We start from the raw sequence: 21,531 nt of genomic DNA on the forward strand, positions 1-21,531 counted from the left end.
GGAATTTTTTGTTTCATGGGTATTTTCAGCGTCTCCTGATTCCCGGTTTTTGAGAGGCACTCACTGAATGCTCTGTTTGTGGGTCTGCCCTCATGGCTCTGCGTTCAGGCCTGTTGCTGACCATCTGTCTGGGCTCTGTCTCTGGGCTGCCCTTGTGCTAGAGTTGTTTCCTAATTTTGCTGTGGGGTGGGAGAATGTGGGGAACAAGAGTAACTCAGACACGCAACAGAAAATGAAGGTTTCTTTGGTTGCCGATGCTTTGCTGTGATCTTTTGAAAATCCAGTTATATGCAATATTCCACCATGTACAGAGCAAAGAGAAAGATGTATTTCTTCACTACAGCTTGTAGCTTTTTTCAGCCTAACTTAATACTTAAGTGTCTTCGTAGAAACATGGGATTTCCAAAGACTGGCGTATTAGCATGGCGATGAGGTTCCCAACATGACACATAGGTTCTATCTATTATCTATGCATAATATAGATTTATATATAAATGAATACTAATTGTAGAAATGGAGAAAACAGTCAAGATTTAAATATGCAAGCAAAAGAGAAAGGCAAAATCAAACAAACTTACAAACATAAACCACTTCAGTTTCAGTAGCACAGCACTATTGAATTTTTAAAGATTTTGTATCTAAATGAAAAGAAAGAGGTTTGAGTGTTATAATGAACCTTGGGTTCTTCAGTGAATTAAAGAGTAAATTATATTTTAAATTATAATTGAAAAAATGAATATTTAGACAATATCCCTGAAGAGCTTAAATGCATATGAACGGGCTAGGTTTTATAAATAAAACACAATATAGACTGGCTTTTGCAGGGCTGAAGTCCAATTGATATAGTTGAAGTCAAAGTAAAATATAGAGACAAGTCTCTGAATCGAATGTTTTATTTGGCAATGACCAAACTGCAAGTCAGGGCATCAAGGTAGACTGGGTGGTCTTCAGGATGCCCAAAGATCAAAGGGGAGGCTGGGGATTTATTAGAAAGAGAAGTGTTACCGACTGCTTTGAAACAAAGTTCATTGGCACTAGAGATGCTTTGGGGAGCTGGCAAGTTCTGATAGGTGAGCAACAGGTCACAGGTCATCTTGGCAGCTACCAGGTAAAGCTGGTCCCAGCCAGGCTTGTGGAAAATGCAATTCTAGGAGCAGGTGCTATTTACCCTGAGTGCTTTCCCCCTCAGCCCACGACTCTGATTTAGTTTGGAATGATATGAATGACCCAGTTCGTATAATCAACTTTCACCACATCATTTCACACACAATGGTGTTGGGAAAGTTCAGTTCTAACAGGGCTCATTACTGAGTAAAAGTTCAAATGCCAGATGCTGCTGGTGGGTTAGAGGGTCCAGAACAGAACCATGTGCATGAAAACCCCAACATTGTAGGGCAAAAATAGACCCAGTGCTAGTCTCTCTCCCCCAGGACCGGCATGTTGAGTTCTACTGTCATTTAAAATAATATTCTAATATCTTTCCGATCTTAAAATAATAGATTCATTTCTAAAAATGCAGGAAAAAGAAACTAATATAAGGATTAAAAATAAACGTCACCATAATTATTTTTACCAGGATACTAATAATATTCACATATATTTCTTCTCATTTTTATATCTATTTCTAAATACCTACAGATGTTTGTGAATATAGTTTTAAGAAAATTCAATCTATTCTGCATCACACTTTGATTTTCTACTTTTTCTTTCTTTCTTTTTCTTCTAAATTGTTTTCTAATTTACACAAGGCACTGAATGATTCTGAATCAAGATTGGCTGCATTTCCACTTCAAATTGTACAATGTAGAAGACACTGGGTGCATTTCACAGAAAACATGAGTCAATGATAGAGTGTTATCTTCCATATAATACAAAAATATTTTTATAACATAAGTAATGTCATCCCAAGTAGCATCTTTCATATAAAAATGCTAAAACTGGCAATGTGTTTTAAAGATTTCTGGCATTTATATTATATTTGTGTAAGATATTGCTGAATACCACATTTCAGCTTTTCTTTCTAAGCTTTAACACATAATCCTGTTTTCAAAACAAACTACACATATCTACACATATTTTCATTAGTGAAGTAGTACTCATCTTCTAGGAAATCCAACTTTAATTATAATCATCAAATAAATATTATTCTAATGTTTTTAAAACCTAAGAAAAAGCATGCTTTACTTCAAAATCAGCAGTGCATAGAGATTTTTAATTTTTCTTTCATTTTTATAAAAATCAGTTGCATATTTGAAAGCAATTCATAAGCCCTGTGGTTTTTTTGGAAGGTGCTTTTATGACTGTTGTAAGAAAATGTTCTCCATGTCAGTAACAAATGGCTGTCATGGAATTTTGGCAACAAATGTTTCAGCCGTCCACATGAAATGGAGGAATATTTCTCCACTGAGATTAGTTTCTGTTATACTGTGTTACTGGAGAGAATGATAATGGAATTTCTCTTCTGGGCTTGTCATGGATAAAATATTGTATCCATTCTATCACATGAAAGGGAGGAGTAAGATCAGACAATATTTAAAGAGAGCGGCTTCCAGGATGGAGTCTTCCAAGGAAAATGCGGGGGTCCTGGTGATACTTTAAAAAGTTATCTTGTTGGAAGCCAGCTCTGTCTCACTGCTCAGGACAATGTTTGTACCGTAAACCTGGAGACAGTTCTAAATGACAAAATGTCAAATAATATGGCCATAGATCCACAGATTCAGGGTCTGTTCTCCCCCCAAAAAAACAACATACTTACAGAGACAGGTATGACCATACAATTAATATGTAATCATTCTGAAGGTTTAGAAAGGGGATTAATTGCATTTGGCCAACAGTAATGAAAGGTGCCCCCAACATCTTGACTCTGGCTTGCTTTCTCTGCAATCTGGTCAACGCTTCATCTTAGACAAGCACAGTAGATCTGCGTCGCCCTGTCCCAGACTAAGTGGGGGTGACTTTGAACACTGGCCGTGTGGTTCTTGGAGAGATGACATGTCACAGCAGGCTTAGTTGGTTCCAGGTATACACATACATGTGCATGCACATACACAGGTACACATACATGTGTGCACATATACACACAGACGTATGCACATACACTTGTGTGCACCCATATACACACAAGTATGTGCACATATGCACATGCACACACATCCACACATATACACACAAATATGTGCACATACACATCCACACATATACTCACAAATATGTGCACATACACATGTGTACACACATACACTCACAAGTATGTGCACATATGCACATGCACACACTCATGCACACATATATACACAAGTATTGCCCAAAGCCACATGCACACATATACACACAAGTATTGCACATAGCCACATGCACACATAAACACACATATACACACAATTATGTGCACATACACACATGCACACAGTCAAAGACAGGCAGGCCATTTCATGCCACCTCCTTCTAGACTGTCAAGGACACAGTTTTTTTTTTTTTTCATCCAGTTTGGCTTCTTCATCAAAATATTTTTAACAAAAAATTCATGATGCATCTTTTTTAAGTTTCTTTTTTTAAAACAATTTCAGTTCCCCATTCACTTTAATCCAGTGATTTTTCAGAAACAAATGAACTAGCCACACTGCTTCTCCTCTTATGCCAATTGTCCTTGGAGTCTTTTTTTTTTTTTTTTTTTGAGATGGAGTCTTACTTTGTCTGCCAGGCTAGAGTACAATGGCATAATCTCAGCTCACTGCAACCTCTGCTTCCTGGGTTCAAGCGATTCTCCCGCCTCAACCTCCCGAGTAGCTGTGATTACAGGCACACACCACAATACCTGAGTAATTTTTGTATTTTTAGTAGAGATAGGGTTTCACCATGTTGGCCAGGCTGGTCTCGAACCCCTGACCCTAAGTGATCTGCCCACTTGGACCTTCCAAAGTGCTGGGATTACAGGCATGAGCCACCACACCCGGCTGTCCTTGGAGTCTTTGATCTGTGCACTAAAGAACAGGCAAAGCCAATAATGTTCTCTCTCCCTTTGAGGATAAGAATTCTTTGGTCCACCCAGAATTTGTGTGGTCTTGCAGCTTCTAAAAACAAGTGGGAGGAAGAACAATGAAAACCTAGACACTACTGTTTAGCAAGTCTTCTTTGAATAGCATCGTGATTGGCTGCACATTGGTTTAACTTTCCTTCTACTTTGAGACTTCTGCTCCTGGATCACCAAAAAAACAACCCGAACTTGGTGTTCTAGGGCCCAGCAGCAGCCTGCAGTCCTGGCTGCTGTCTGTTCCCCTTCTTATTCCATATTTCTCTGTCTCCCTCACACCACCTGCTGAACTCAAGTCTGAGGGGACACTTATTTCTAAACCCAAGTCATGTCTATGGTAACAGAAGAAGCTGAGCAGGGGTCAGCTGAAGCTGCTGTCACTCATTCCTCTCAAGGCTGGGGTCCCTCATCTCCCTGTCTTACCTTCTATGGGTGTAAGGTTGCAACTCAGGCCCACGTGGAGGTCTGTGGAGTAATGTTGGTTGTCCTCTCCTCCAACCCTCAGCTGTCAGGTGGCCTGAGCTGCTCCAGGCCAGTGGTTCTCAACCTTGACAGCCTGCTATAATCCCAATGTCCAAGCCACATCAAGGCAGGGAGAGGACACATGTGTCTGCGTTTTGCCATCAGTGTCTACACACGCCAGCTCTGGAGTCAGACAGGCCTAACTTTAAATTCATGCTCTGTCACTTCTGAGCAAGCAGCAACTTTTGTCATGATGCAATTATTCTCTATGAAAGTGGTTCTACCACCTTAAAAATGGAAAGATTAACTCACGAGATTATAAATAACAAGGCTTAAAACAACCCAAAATATAAAAAACCAAAAATGAGAGAGAATGGATGGGGAGATATATTTTAAAATACCAGTGTATATAAGCGGGGTTTCCATAAATTTAATCTAACCATGGACATATTCAAAGGCACATGGACTTGTAGGAACATTTTCTAGAAAGTTTAAGTGCAGAATATGCGAAGCCTGTCATAAAGTTTAACGGCACACGCACAAACAGAAAAACAAACTTCTTGTTTTCACTGGGTGTTTGACAAAATCATTTTGGGCAAGGCGTGAAGGTGACATGGGGCAGACAGAAAACAAAATTGCTCTGTTCCACAGTTTTTAAATCTTCTTCATCAGAGAGAATAACCTCCCCAGTTTGGAGAGGTGAGGTTAACCTGTTCAGATGGGCTGGATCAGGGCGTGCGCTTCAATGTTTCCACGAACACAAGGCCCTGTGCTGCCTCAGGAACCTCCACGTGTGCAGGAAACTGACGATTCTTCATGAAAGGAAGACGTGCCACAGACTGGCTGTTTTCCTGATTTTCAAGGAGAAATTCTGCTGTTGAGCCTGGAAAAAATTCTACAGCAGTTTATGAGGCACATACAATAATTTATAGGGGTTTGCAAAAAATAGCAGGTTTTGCTAAGAACAGATGTAGAATGATCACTCTTTTGAAATAGCAATGCCAGGCGTGCAGCATCATCTCTCCATTTTTTTTTGTTGTTGTTTCTTTGTTTGTTTTGTTTTGTTTTGAGATGGTCTCGCTGTGTCACCAGGCTGGACTGCAGTGGTGCGATCTTGGCTCACCGCAACCTCCACCTCCCAGGTTCCAGCCACTCTCCCACCTCAGCCTCCCCAGCAACTGGGATTACAGGAGCACACCACCATGTCTGGCTTTTTTTTTTTTTTTTTTTTTCTGAAGAGGCAGTTTGTTTTTTAGTAGAGGGAGAGTTTCACCATGTTGGCCAGGCAGGTCTCCAACTCCTGACCTCAAGTGATCCACCCGCCTTGGCCTCCCAAATTACTGGGACTACAGGTGTGAGCCACCGCGCCTGGCCAGCATCATCTGGTAAGCATATTTTTCTTAAATCCTGTGTGGTGGTTGACTCAGATTCAAGGAGTGTGAGTGTGGCACCTGGCCCCCCTCCGTTGGCAGAAACCAGTGAGAGGGAAGGAAGAGGCTCTGTTGGAGTGACATGGATCTGACAATCCCAAGGTGACCCCTGCCTGGAGGCTGCCTTGTGTCAAAGTGCTCTGATTTGGTTCGGGGACAGGGTACTGTGAGTGTCTGGGATGATGATGACTAGGCTATCACAGCAGGGCAATCCCCAGAGGAAAGTGTCTCAGGAAGGAGATAGCATGGCCACACTTGAGGAGGCTGGTGAGAAGACGTTTCCACTGGGTGCAGTGATATGGAAAGGGCTGGTAAAATCGGTAAGAGCCATTCCGGGGGGCACAGCAGGAAGGCATCACTGGACAGGAGATGAGCAAGAGGACACTTCCTGACGATGATGGCAGAAGGAAAGCAGGTGTCGACTTTTTCTCTCTTCTGAAGCAAAATAATTCCAAAGGGATTGTGTTAAAGACACAAATCTGTAATGAAAGGGATAATGCAACAGGTAAAAACATCATCACACTTAAAAAAAAAATTCGAAAAGTAAAAACATTGGCACACTTAAAAAACATTGGTAAATTTGTATAGATTTAGGGGGTACAAGTGCAGATTTCTTCCAAAAAAAAACTTAAAAAGAAAACACGGTGGTTATGCACAACATAAACCCGCAGAGAAAACATGAACCCGCAGGTTTAGAGAAAACATAAATCTGAAGAATAGAGAAACGTATTCGGAAACTATGCATCCAACAAAGGTCCAATCTAATCTCTAGAATCTACAAGGAACTCAACTCCACAAGAAAAAAGCAAACAACCTGATTTAAAATTGGGCAAGGACATGAACAGACATTTTTCACTGTGCAGCAATGAAGCCTGGGCTTTCATTGTACCCGTTACCCAAGTAGTTAATGCTGTACTCGGTAGTTAATTTTTAAACTCACACTCCCCAAAGCCTTCTACATTTTAGAGTCTCCAGTGTCTATTATTCCACCCTGTAGGTGCATGTGTACCCACTGTTTAGCTACCACTTAAGTGTGAGAACATGTAGTATTTGACTTTATTTCTGAGTTATTTCACCTAGGACAATGGCCTCCAGTTCCATCCCTGTTGCTATAAAAGACAATTTCATTCTTTTCATGGCTCAGTAGTATTCCGTGGTATATATACACCACATTTTCTTTATCCAATTCTCCAATAGTGGACATGTAGGTCAATTTCCTATCTTTGCTATTGTGAATAGTGCTGCAGTGAGCACATGATGGCAGCTCTCTTTTTTATATAGTTACTTCTTTCCCTTTGGGTAGATACCCAGGAGTAAAGTCACTGAAATGAATGTAGTTCTACTTTTAATTCTTTGAGAAATCTCCTGGCTGTTTCCCATAGAGGTTATTCTAATTTACATTCCCACTAATGGTGTATAAGGGTTTGTTTTGCTCCACATTTTGCTAACATTGGTTTTAGAAATTTTTAAGAATAGCCCTTATGACTGGTGTAAAAAGGTGTCACAATTGTGGCTTTAATATGCATTTATCTAATGATTAGTGATGTTGAGCTTTTCTTCATAAGTTTGTTGACTACATGAATGTCTTCTTTTGAAAAATGTCTGTTCATATCCTTTGCCCAATTTTTAATCAGGTTGTTTGCTTTTTTTCTTGTGGAGTTGAGTTCCTTGTAAATTCTGGAGATTAGATTAGACCTTTGTTGGATGTATAATTTGCAAATATGTTTCCTCATTTTGCAGGTTTATGTTTATCTATTGATTTTTTTTTTTTTTTTTTGCTGTGTTTACTTTAATTAAGTCCCATTTGTCTATTTTTGTTTTGTTGCATTTGCTTTTGAAGACATGGTCATAAATTCTTTGTCTAGGCCAATGTTCACAATAGTTTTTTCTAGGTTGTCTCCTGGAAGTCTGATATTTAAGTCTTTAATTTATCTTTAGTTAATTTATGTACGTGATAGGAGGTCTGAGTCTACTTTCATTCATCTGCATGTGGCTATCTAAGTTTCCAAGCACCATTTATTGAATAGGATGCCATTTCCCCAATGTACATTTTTGTTGACTTTGTTGAAGATCAGTTGGGTATGTGACTTTATTCTTGCTTCTCTATTCTGTTTCACTGATCCGTGTGTCTGTTTTTATAACAGCACCACACTGTTTTAGTTGCTATAGCCTTGTAGTATAATTTAAAGTCAGGTCATGTAATGTCTCCAGCTTTGGTCTTTTTGCTTGGGGTTGCTTTGGCTATTCAGGCTCTTTTTTGAGTCCATGTGAATTTTAAGATTTTTTTTCTAATTCTGTCAGTACACTTTTAAAAGCTACAAAGCAGATGTATGACAGTAACTACTGACCCAGAGAAATAGAATCCAAACCTGGATGTGAGGAAATATTTAGCTAATTATTTATTTAATTATGGTCATAAAACAAGGAACCACTTAATATTTGAGAAAAGCCTCTAACATGAAATCAATTGAATCCAAAACAAAAACAAAATTGCAAACAATAACAAAGGAAAATCACTTGAAAGAAATACGATTATGCAAGGAGAAGAAAATTTCCAAGCATACAAGCAAAGAAAAATTATTAATATACTTGGGGATAAAAAAATATTGTATCTGTGAAGCAAGAATATGAGCATTATATTATATACAAATGAAATATCTGGAGACCAAAAAATAGCACTTAGAAATTAAAAGCATGATATAAAAAATAATCAAGAGAATGTTTGGAACTTATGTTGAGGAAATCCACCAGGAAGAACAGCTATACAGAAGAAAAAAAGGTCCAAGAAGAGAAAAAAGATTTAAAAAGAAAAAACATATAGAAATCTAGAGTGCAGCCGGGCGCGGTGGCTCAAGCCTGTAATCCCAGCACTTTGGGAGGCCGAGACGGGCGGATCACGAGGTCAGGACATCGAGACCATCTTGGCTAACACGGTGAAACCCCGTCTCTACTAAAAATACAAGAAAATTAGCCGGGCACCGTGGCGGGCGCCTGTAGTCCCAGCTATCCCAGCTACTCAAGAGACTAAGGCAGGAGAATGGCGTGAACCCGGGGGGGCGGAGCTTGCAGTGAGCCGAGATCGCGCCACTGCACTCCAGCCTGGGGCACAGAGCAAGACTCTGTCTCAAAAAAAAAAAAAAAAAAAGAAAAAAAAGAAATCTAGAGTGCAAAATTGAAAAGAGAAGCATAATCTGTCTTTCATCAATAATAATCATAATTAATAATTGAAATAAATAAAAAATAAAAGACCTCTAGGATTATCTAGAAATGGAGTAGTGGTTTCCTCAGCAAATGAAGCCAGCTTCAGATAATGGAGAGTTCTGTTTCTGGGCACCAAAGAGGAGAAGGACAGCCTCCGTCCTGGTTTGCTTTGCCTCAGTTTCTCTGCTACCAACTCAGTGATGAACACACATTTTCACCACTGATTTCAGTGGCTTTTGGAACTTAAGGAACACACTGCTTTAAATTGTTCTGCAATTATAAACTAATTGGAAGTAAGGGCCTGAACTTCTGGCTTACTTCATGTTGACACCTGTTTGGCATACACTTTGACTTTGTAACTCACCCACATAACCCGTTGACCAGTTGAAGCAATGTCATGCCCCATCACTCTTCTAGTTTCAGGAGAGAAAAAAAAGAAGGTTTTGTTGGATAGTGATAGCCTTTATTTTAGCAACAAGTCCAGCCACTCTCTTCTTACAAATGAGCAGACCTCGCCCACTAAAACACGAGGAGCTGGTTTATCAGCAAGACTCAAGCCTTTCCCCGCCCCCGGACTTGGGCTTCACTGCCTGCCCTAGGACATCTGGGACTTTGCTGAGTTCTTGCTTCCCAGCAGGCAGATTTCTACCATTTTTTCTCAGCACACCCATAAATCTTGAAATTCCTCTCTGTGCACAGCCAGAAATGATATTCATTGAGAGGCAGGCAAAGCCAGTTAGACCTGCTGCCTCTCTCAACTCTCCCTTCTTAAGGGACAAGCAGGTGGATTATATCAAGTCACGAAGGAAAATCACAAATCCTGTACAGAATATTTTAAAAAAACATCTTTTGTGTATAAATTAATTCTGCATTTGCTGCCTAAAGAAAATGTAAAGCCTTCCTTAGGCAAGACACTGCTAGTACCACAGTGAATTACAAAGTAGATAATTAAACAGTCCCTTGCTTTCACTAGCTTTCCCTAATAAGAGTCAGAAGCATACACACTGGCAGATACAAAACATTCTACAACTAAAGCCCAAGTTTGAGCTCTGTCCATCCAGGAATGTCCCCGAGTAACAGTAACAGGAATGTCCTAGGAGGCAAATTTGACTCAACACCTGCACCATTGCCTCGGGCTCATGCTTGCCAATTTCGTGTTAGTGGATCTGCTTACTCATCATCTCGTCATCATAGCTAACACCGATGGCACATTTCAGGCACCGTGGTGCCCCTGTGTTCCTCTGCTTAATTTTCCAACACTGAGACAGTAGCTTTCTTCCTCTCTATGCCCAGGTGAGAATCTGGAAGTGCAGATAATTTGCATAGACTGTCCCAGGTCAAACAGGATGGGCCAAGGCAGGAAGAAACCCCGATCTGTAGGATCCCATGCCTTCATCATGAATGTGTGTTACAGGACAATTCACTCCTTCATGTTGTGTAAGGACATCAAGAAAGGAGGAAGGCAGAGAATTCCAGGGGAGGAGAATTTGTAGAAAGCTGCAAGGTTTGTAGATGAGATTTTACCTTTTTGTTTCTTAAGAAAATGTTTGCCCTGTCTCAGTCTTGTAAATAGACTGCAAGCTCATGAGACAGTATGTTTATTTCTTGATTTGAGAGATGATTCTGTGCTATCACATGATCCTTAAACCCTAGGGGCTCAACAGGATCAAGACTTTGTTTCACACATTCTACCTTTGCAACATGTAGAGGAAGGCTCAGCTCTATCCCTCAAGTGTTTTGTTCTACCCTCCAGAGCAGGAGGCCATGAAGACACTGGTCAAACAGGGGCCAAACGTGCAGAGTAAACCCAGGCTCATGTTAAAATTCCCATTGGGTTCAGCCCACAAGTAGCACATGTCACTTGCATTCACAGCACATTGGCCAGAAATTGTCATATGTCCCCACCTAAGGCTCAGTGGCCTGGGAAATGGAGAGAAACACGTGGCTATTGTATAGGCAGTGAATAGACTTTTACTTGCTTACCATGCACCAGGCATTCTATGGTCTTTTAAATACTAATTCACTTATTTCTCATGTCGACCTCTAAAGGGTTGCTATCAAATCTTTTTTTTTTTTTTTTTTTTTTTTTTTTTTGAGATGGAGTCTCACTCTGTCACCAGGCTGCAATGCAGTGGTGCAATCTCAGCTCACTGCAACCTCCGACTCCCTGGTTCAAGCGATTCTCCTGCCTCAGTCTCCTGAGTAGCTGGGATTACAGGTATGTGCCACCATGCCAGCTATTTTTTTTTTTTTTTGTATTTTTAGTACAGACAGGGTTTCACCATGTTGGCCAGGATGGTCTCGATCTCCTGACCTTGTGATCCAGCCACTTCAGCTTCCCAAAGTGTTGAGATTACAGGCGTGAGCCACCAGGGTGGCTATCAAATCTTAAAATGCATAAATGACCAAGAGATGAAATTTCTTCCACATAACAGGAACAGAGAAGGGCACAAAAAAGTCACAGTTCATTTGAATTAAGGAGAAGCCTAAATTATAGGATCCTACAAGTCTACCAGCAGCAGCAAGGGGCACTGGGCAGATCAGAGTGACCTGTCATGGCCCCATCAATTGTTCATGAATGCGGGTGGGCCCCAGGTCTGCATTCCTCTCCTGTAACCCTCATTTGCATGCATGGCTCACAGAGTGAAGGAAACTGCTGCAGGTCACTCCCTAATTATCACGGGCTCTAAGTCAGGAGAATGTTAATGACTGTATAGGACTTCACTGTGCTCAGGTGTTTTGCCTTTAGTTTGGTCCCATTCTAATCGATCTTAAAAGTGTTATTAGGTTATCATATTACACAGAGTTCAGTCATTCTGTTCACTGTATCATTAGTTAGGAGTCTTTGTGTGCAGGCAACAAAAACAAACTTTTAGCTTAGAATGAGAGTTTGTTCTAAGGACTTAGGGGTGTCTCGTGGAACCAAGGAATAGGAATTCAGGGGAGCTACAGGAAGACACTGGAACCAGGGCTCTGCTTCCCATGCACATTTCTTTCTGTAAGTTGCTCTCTCTCTCTCTTTTTCTTTCTCTCGTGTCCTTTCTTCCTTCCTTCTCTCCTCTTTCCCTTCCTCTAGCTGTCATCTCTCATCTCTCAATCCATCCATCTATCCATCTCTCTTTCCGTCTCTCTCCATCCATCCATCTGATGTCCTATTTTGCTAATTCATATAACAGGATTCAGCAGCCTCTTAGTTCCCAATTGTTTGTCTATTACAGTTCTAACCCTTCAATGATAAAGACTGAATTCCAAATCAAAGACTGAGAAGACGATAGCCCAGCTTCCAGGAGGTGTCTGTCCCTAACCAACTCAGCCATGGCCAACCTGTGGGATTACAGCTATGGACATGGGTGTCAGAGGCCTGTCCCTCAGATGGGGAAGGACCTTGCTCTCTTTTGGTGAAAGTTAAATGAAGCGTCATTTGGGTAAAACCTCCACACAGTGCCTATGTTGGGGAGTGCTCTCTCAGTGTTAGATTGTCTACTTCCTACCTGACTGCCTTCTCCCCTTTCCTGTCCTGTTTGTTAATCTTTGTGTTATAGTTACCAACACAATAACTGAAGTTTCTTGGGTGTTGTTGAATTGCTTCTGGATGGCAGACTAAGTACTAGAGAAAAGACAGCAGCCATTTGGAGAACTGAGCAATGTCAGCAACAAATACGAGCAAAAGCAAATTAAATCCTTCATTTTAAAAATGTAATGACATAAATAAAACAAGGAACCATAACCAATTTTTCGTAGACGCCAGAAATGGATATTTCACTCAGAGCAATATTTGTTCCCCAAAACAAATAAAGCCTTGGCTGGCAACAGTAGCAAATTCCTTTTCTAGCTAAACCACTGGTTTCTTGCCAGCCTGGCCATCCTTTCACCAGATTTCCGTTTCTTCTGAGACAGAAACCCCTGGGATGGCAACGCGTCCACACTCAGAGCTGAGCTCACCATAAAGCTGTTCATCTCCAGGAGCCTGGGATCCAAATTGCTTCCTGTAACCACCGACAGCTGTGCCAGAAATGACCTGGAAACCTTTTGATTGAGTCCTGGAAAGCCCAATGACCCTGCTGCCTCCCATCCTTGTCCCCCCCTTCTGCAGATGTTCATCCTTAAGCCTTTTCCCTCGGGGTGTGACCTGCGCTTCCCAGGCTATGGGCTTCCAGTCATCTGGAGTGTGTATCCCTCAGAGCCGTGACCCACACGCCCACACAATGGTGTTCCAGGCACCTGGAGTGTGTATTCTGCTCCATCTTCAGGTATAAATGGAAACCTAGACAAGGGCCACACCGCTCTCCTCTCCCCTGAAGATTCCTGACCCCGCCTCACGGTCAATTCTCCAGTGAGAGCAGAAGTTGATTACCTTCCCCATCAAGGAGCAACCGCTTCTACCACTGCCTCTAAACCCCATCTTATCTGGAGTACAGAATCTATATACTTTGTAATGCATCATTTCAGCCTGGGCTTTTTAAACTATCAAAGCGGCTCCTTTTCTTGTTTTTATATATCAAACTTTCTTTTAAACAATTAAAAATTGTAAGACAGGAATAGCCTTCACACTGAATAGAAGGATAGGTGAAGAAGTATAGTCACTTTGACAAGCTACCATCAGCATTTCACAGTTCAATAGAGGTGATACAAGATCACAGGAGGTAATATCAATGCACAAGAATTCTTCTGAAGAATTTGCAGATGGAACCACTTACAATTCCTGGGAATAAAAGGGTTGTGTCATGAAGCTTGGTATTAGTGAGTTGTCAGGGCTAAGTCAATGGAAACCAACCCAAAAAATCCTCATAGTGTATTTGCTGTTAAATGGATTGTTCATTGGCAGGGGAAATAATGAGAACTTGGGGTGGGGACATAGTCCATTGGTCTGGCTGTCCTTGGAGGCAAGTGTAATAATGGGAGTGGTTTTTCTGGGTGTCACCTCCCAGAATGGGCTGCGTTGATCTGATTCTTAACTCTTAGTCAAGGCTCCTGAATTAGAACACGCTTCCTTTCAGAAGTGTAAATATTTAAAAATATATCCTTTTTTCCTTGAGCATTCATTTAACCTTTTTGTCATGTGCTGTGTGTATTCTTCACTGATGCAGATTAGAGAGTTCAAAAAATGCATCATAGACCCATTTAAGCTATATGATTAACTGCTAATATATGATATTAAGTTGTAGGGTTTTATGGAGATGAGCACCTATAATTATATTTGATGGTATATGATAATTACCTGTTTGGTTGAATTTTAAAGTATGATGACTTAAGAACATTCATCAATCCATATATGGCTCAAAGTCTGATATAAAATTACAACTCATTTTAATTGTTTTTTAAGTAATCAAACTGACATCGCTCATAACATAAAGCTTAAAGGAGACTGACTGATTTTGTAGAGATGATGTTAATAACAGTGATTGGAGTACTAGTTGAAAAATACTTTTTAGAAAATGGGAAATTCTAATCAATATTTTCCAAATGGACTAATTAAGTGTGAATGGAATGTTTCTACATTTCCAATAAAACATACAAAAATTCAGCTTGGGCAGGGCATGGTGGCTCATGCCTGTAATCCCACCACTTTGGGAGGCCAAGGCGGATGGATCAACTGAGGCCAAGAGTTTGAAACCAGCCTAGCCAACGTGCAAAAACCTGTCTCTACTAAAACTACAAAAATTAGCCAGGAGTGGTGGCGGGCGCCTGTAGTCCTAGTTACTCCAGAGGCTGAAGTATAAGAATAGCTTGAACCCAGGAGGTGGAGGTTGCAGTGAGCCAAGATCACGCCACTGCACTCCAGCCTGGACAACACAGTGAGACCCTGTCTCAAAAATATATATATATTCAGCTTGGATTCTTGTTCCTCTAGAAGACCAGAGCACAGAAACTTCCATGGAAAAGGTGTTGTTAATAATGGCAGCAGAGAAGTCAAACTTTCACTACCTCCTTAGAAAAATCTTCACAACTTTCTTTAACTACTCAACCACACCTCTTCTTTTTCTTGTACCATTTTTGGCCTTTTGGAAGGTGGCTCTCTCTCTCCACTACCTAGTGGCAGATTCCATCATAGACACAAGATTCCTCATGTCACCTGACAAGCTCCATGTCACCTGACAACAAGCTCCATATCCCATTGGGTCCAGACACAATGTTTGTTGATGTTTAAATTGTCCTTGGGCCTTTGAAATATTCCTTGCCCCCATGGTTTCGCTGCTTCCTCCAATGACTCACCTCATGAAGAATCCTGAATGACACTACACAGCTGACATGCAGCTTAACCTAGAGTTCCAGTCTCCTTCCGCTTTGAGGTATACATACCTAAAATGTTGACACTTTGACCCCATAAATGAGGCAGGACCACATCCAACGATGAGACCTATGTAGCATCTGACCTTCAGGATTCTAGCACCCCAATTGCCTCACATTTGCAATTTGAACAAAGAGGAATGAGCCAATAGTGTGATCAGAATGGCATGAGGAAGGCATCCTGCTATGTGCAGGGATGATGCAGGTAGATGGAGTTCACACCAAAGCCGACCTATGCACCAGCTCAGAAGACACGGCTGCTCAGCTGCTGGGGTGACAAGGAAGAAAAGGGTGGGGGTTGGGGGAAGGCCAGACAGAAAGCATACATCATGCAGGGCCTGACATGTATATTGTGTGCAGAGCAAATCTCACTGGAAAGATATACTTTCCATATCCTTAATTGTTTCTGTTCAATTCCTGCTGCTGTATATGTTTCATATAAGCTGATGAGAAGGTTAGAAGATGGTAGCTCTAACAGAATAGACATGATTTTTTCTTTTTTTTTTTTTTTTTTTTTTTTTGGTGAGGCTAGCATTATTTGGAGCTTAGTTAATAAAACAGGAATTCTAGTGTTTTAACAAAACTTTACATTCTGTTTAAAAATGCATTAGTTAGGTCACACACAAATAAATTCTTTTCCGTTTGCACATGTACTGCCTTGCTAAAACACAGTGAAATATAACGGTATGAAGACAACTCTGTTGGAAAAAAATAACTTAATGCTCAATTTTCTAATTATTACTAAAGTTAATCTTTCCTGCTACAATTTTAGAATACTAATAAAATTATTAAATTGAAGACTAGCTTCAGCTGACAAAAGTGCTTAATGAGGAGGGTGCATAGATTTTATGTACATAATTGAAGTTTCAAGTTGAGGACTAATTTTCTAGTTAACCCTTCTGGGAGTTAAGAGACTCAATCATTTATACTCATTGAACAGATTCATGAGCCAAGAGTCTAAGTGGTGATCTCCAAAAGAGGGGTGCAAATCAAAGATGAATAGGATATCCGCAACTCTGTTTAGAGCTCTTAAAATGTATGTGATATTGTCATGCAATAAAACAAAAGAGATGGTGTTATCTCGAGTCTAAAACAAGATCATTTAACATTAGAAATGTGTTCCACAGATATCAAATACTTATTGAACCAACAGTGTATAGGATGCTGAAGTGAAGCCACCAAAAAAGCAGATAATGATTGCTGCTCTCGAGTAGGTAACAATCTGGTAAGAAAACCGGATAAAGAGTTTCATCATCTGAATCAGGGATGTCAGTAACTCAGTCCACTCCAGAAGAGTTCAAAGCTGTGAGTCCGAAGTGGCTCCAAGTTGGCAGAGAAGGCTTTGTGGAATAAGAAGGGCTTGTTCTGGTACCCAGAGGATGAGGAAGATGATGGATACAGTTGTGCTGGAACGGGGAGCCACCACCTGGTGATTGTGCACGCCTGCTGAGTTGAGTGAAATCAAAATCACAATGACAGCATGAAGGGAAAAGCACCCTGCGAGTGACGAATTTAAAACATCGAAGAGAGAAAGGCGAGGCCAGGCAGTTTGACACGACAGTGCGGGTGGAATGTTAATAACCGCAAGTTCAGAGTGCCACAGCACTGCCACGCCATGGAGACCCTGAGATTTTATACCAAAAAACAAAGGATTTATACCTTTTCTATAGGTAGGTAAACTGTGTGAAGTAGGTAAACTGAAGTGAAGACATGTTGGGCCCCTAACTAATTCGACCATGAAATAGAAGTCAAATTCTGAATCAGATATTTTACATCATCAATTCATTTAAAAAAAAAAATAGCAAGTTAGGGAGACAATGGGAGACTGAGCGGGACATGTGAGCAGGATTTCAGGGCCAGAAGCAGAGCTGAGGCCTTATTGAACGCAGTCAGCCTGGGCTCTGGTGTCCTCTGGCTGGTGACAGCACCCCTCCCTCACCCCCTAGAGAGTGTCTGCTAAGACAACTTTTTCATGAAAATAGGGCTCTCTGCACAAAGATGAACTGTTGATAAATTTTCTCCAAACCTAGGAAGGCCAAGGAACCCTGATTCCGAGTGGGGGAAGAAAAATGATGTCTTCTGAGAAATTCAGACCACAAGCTGATCCTCGTGGAAACGTGTAGTCTGAGTTTATACAGCTTGGGAACTCCACTAAACATGAGGCTAGTCATTTGGTCAAACTTGTCCAGGGCTGGCAGTGAACCCAGGCACTTGGCAGAAATGTGAGTCCTCCATACCCTGAACCAGAGACTCAAAGGACAGCTACGGATAAAGTTGCAAAGGTCTCTTATCACACAAGGAAACAAGTTCTAGATCCACAAACAAGTGCCAGCAAGGAAAACAACAACAACAACAACAACTGCAGAAACTAACCAGCAAAAATATTTCGATATGGAAATATTACACACTGAATACAAACAGGCATTTCACTATGTTTAATTAAATAGGGACGCATAAAAAGTGACCTGAAAATAATCAGGAGGTTTTTAAAAATTAAACTTTCCCATGCTAATTGAAATGAGAAATTCAATGAACAGGCTTATCATTGTATTGGGAAAAAGCTAAAGAGTGAACTAGACAGCAGATCTGGAGAAATTACCGAGAATACCATAAAAGCAGAAAATAAAAGTAGCAGAATATCATGTGATTTAGGGTCAGGAAAGGATTGTTTTATAAACAAAAACAAAGCAAACAAAGTATCTTGGAAAAGCATGATTCTGATGAATTGCATTCCTCAAAATGAAGAACACTGTAAAGAAATCTAGTAGCTACAAAAATAAGAGAATATATTTTCATCGGTCAAATAAATAAAAATAATATTTACATTCTAGTGTTTAGAAGAATTTTCTGTAAATAAAGAAGAAAAAGACAGCAACCTCTAGTAGGGAAAATACAGGCTTTATATATACATATGCATATATAACACGTACATTATATATATGGTTTGGTTGTACATATACAACATGTACATTTTATTTATATATATATATATATATACGACTTGGTTCTGTGTCCCCACCCAAATCTCATGTCAAATTGTAATTCCCATGTGTTGGAAGAGAGGCCTGGTGGGAGGTGACTGAATCATGGTGGTGGACTTCCCCTTTGCTGTTCTTATGATATTGAATGAGCTCCGATGAGATTTAGTTGTTTAAAAGTGTGTAATTCTTCTCCCTTTTCTCTCTCTCTCCTGTTCCACCATGGTAAGATGTGCTCGCTTCCCTTTCGCCTTCCACCATGATTATTATGTTTCCTGGGACCCTCCAGCCATGAGGAACTGTGAGTCAATTAAACCTCTTTTCTTTATAAATTACTCAGTCCCAGGTAGTTCTTTGTAGTGATGTAAGAACAAACTAATACTATATGCAAAGGATATGAAGTGACTATTTGTAGAAAAGGAAACTGAAAGACAATGAATCAATGTTCAAAAGCTTTATTTAGAAAACAGAACGATGCTAATTTAAATAATATAATATCACATTCTGCATATGGACTGGCTAAGCTTAAAAAGCTAGGCAATGCCAAGTATCACAGATGTAGGGGAGATGAAGGCCCCATTCACTGTGGGTGCGCTTGTAGACTGGAACAGCCATGCTAAAGAACAACCTGGCACACCCTAGTCAGGCTAAGCATGTGCAAACCTTACCCAAGTATGTGCAGTTACCCTTGTACGCATTTACGCTATGGAAATTCTGATGCAGGTCAGTAAGGGAACGTGTTCATGGGTGCTTGCTCCAGCATTGCCTGTGGGTCAGGCAGACAGGTGAAACATGGGGCAGTGCCCTGTGGAATATTATTTATGTTGGGACCAGCAGATCCTCTCTGCACATTATTAAATAGATGAGTTTTAAAAACACCATGCTTAGTGAAGAAAAAAAGGATAAGAAACAGAACGAGGTATAAAACATGATACCGTTCACTTAAATTTAAAATGGATTTGCATAAAGCAAAATACACATTATGCAAAAGCACATACCAGCAATATTATGTGGATTAACTACTTTACAATATTTTTCCCAAGGGTGGAGTAGAATGAGGTGAAGAAGGTGTTAAAAAGGAAGTTTTTCAAAAAAAGAAAAGTGAAAAAACTCAGAAAGAAAAAAATAAATAAAAAAGGAAAATGCCATAATGTATATGACAGAGGAACAAATAAATTTATAAATGGAGCACAATACAGAGCTGAGAAATTTACATATTTATATCTAACCAGGTAAATAGAGAGCTGAATAAAACATACAGTAGAGCTCACTTTGTAGGTCAGTAAAGGAAGAATGGACTTTTCAATAAATGAAATGAGATTACTGCATCAAACCCCTAAAGACGTAAATGTTAAAGACAAATTTAGAAATTTCAGAAAATAATGTAAAAATAGGTCTATGCTCACAGGGTAGGAAAACACGTTTTAATAGGAGATGGAAAATTGCAAATTATAAAGAAGATAAATTAAACCACATCCTATTATGCTAAAATAATTTAGGTTACAGTGCATTTGAAAATGAGGCTAATCAAGATATCATAAAAACAATGAAAACACAAGCACAAAGCAAGACATGATTATTTTCAATACATAGATCAACAGGAGAAATTCAAGTACCCAATAGAAAAATAGCAATAAAGAGTAATTTCACAGAAGAGGAAATGCAAATAACCAATGAACACATGAAAAAAAATCCTACCACCAGTAGTAACCTGGGAAAAGCAAATTAAAAACTAGATGAGATGCATGTTCTAATCCAGTGGATTGGCAACCATTTTTTTAAGTCTGAAAATATCTAGTACTGATGAGGATATGTAGTGATTGGAACATTTTTCTAAAACTGGTAAGAGTATAAATTTCTACGACTATTTTGGAAAATCAGCATTATCCAGTAAAGCTGAAATTGTGCATTCTCTGTCACCCAGAAATTTCATTTTTATGTATAAACTCCAGAAAAAAACTCTACCTTCCACCTCATCTCCCAGAATATACATATATATGTACATATGCATATTCATACCAACGTTCATAATAAGGACATAGCTGGAAATAACTCAAATGCCTGTCAACACAAAAATGGATTGAGACAGCTCAGTAGAATCCTTTTTTTTTTTTTTCCCTTTTGAGCCCAGGTTGGAGTACAGTGGTGCGACCTCTGCTCACTGCAACCTCCGCCTCCTGGGTTCAAGCGATTCTCATGTCTCAGCCTCTGAGTAGCTGGGACTACAGGCATGTGCCACCACGTCCAGCTAATTTTTGTAGTTTTAGTAGAGACAGGTTTTCACCATGTTGGCCAGGCTGGTCTCAAACTCCTGACCTCAGGTGATCTGCCCATCTCGGCCTCCCAAAGTGCCGGGATTACCATGCCCGGCCTTTAGTGCAATCATTTCATAGAATATTAGTCATCAGTGAAAAGAAGAGAATCAGAGAGACACACAACAATGCAGATGCATCTCACCCGGTAGGATTCCATTTATATAAATTTCAAAATATGCAGAACTCAATAAAAAACACAGAAATATGCACAGAAACCTGAAGAAAGGGAGGGAATTATAGATAAGCATTCAGGAGAATGGTCGCACGGGCGGGGTGGGGCAGGTTAGAGGAGGTGCCTGCAGGGCCTTCAACAGTGACGTATGTCTGGGCACATATGCACACTGGCATGTTCTTAAACTGACTCAGGTACACAGGTATTTCTTGTACCATTATTCTTATTGCTTAACATGCATTTTATAAGTATCATTTGAAAGCTATTCATTATTTTTAAAAGCAACATTTTTGTTTGCTTGTTTTGTTTTTTGAGACGGAGTCTTGCTCTGTCACCCAGGCTGGAGTGCAGTGGCACAATCTTGGTTCACTGCAACCTCCACCTCCTGGGTTCAAGCGATTCTCCTGCCTCAGCCTCCTGAGTAGCTGGGATTACAGGTACATGCCACCATGCCTGGCTAATTTTTGTATTTTTCACTAGAGACGGGGTTTCACCATGTTGTCCAGTTGGTCTTGCACTCCTGACCTCAAATGATCCGCCCATCTCGGCCTCCTAAAGTGCTGGGATTATAGGCGTGAACCTGTGCACCCAGCCCAACATTTTGTTTTTAAAGTTTGTGAGCAAGAAAATGCCCAGGGCAGAATATTACCAAATA

General features: G+C 40.3%; 1 long non-coding RNA gene across 2 annotated transcripts in view; it reads right to left on the minus strand.

The window, feature by feature from the left end:
• Window positions 1-4,888: 4,888 nt before the first annotated feature.
• The window catches only part of LOC105490790 (uncharacterized), a 35,239-nt gene continuing 18,596 nt past the window's right edge, over window positions 4,889-21,531 (minus strand). For both annotated transcript variants that reach the window (XR_011608336.1, XR_011608335.1), the window contains exon 6: window positions 4,889-6,401. This is a non-coding gene — a long non-coding RNA (uncharacterized lncRNA). The remainder of the gene's footprint in view (window positions 6,402-21,531) is intronic.

The sequence above is a fragment of the Macaca nemestrina genome, chromosome 9, assembly GCF_043159975.1.
Source record: "Macaca nemestrina isolate mMacNem1 chromosome 9, mMacNem.hap1, whole genome shotgun sequence".
Taxonomy (NCBI): Eukaryota; Metazoa; Chordata; class Mammalia; order Primates; family Cercopithecidae; genus Macaca; species Macaca nemestrina.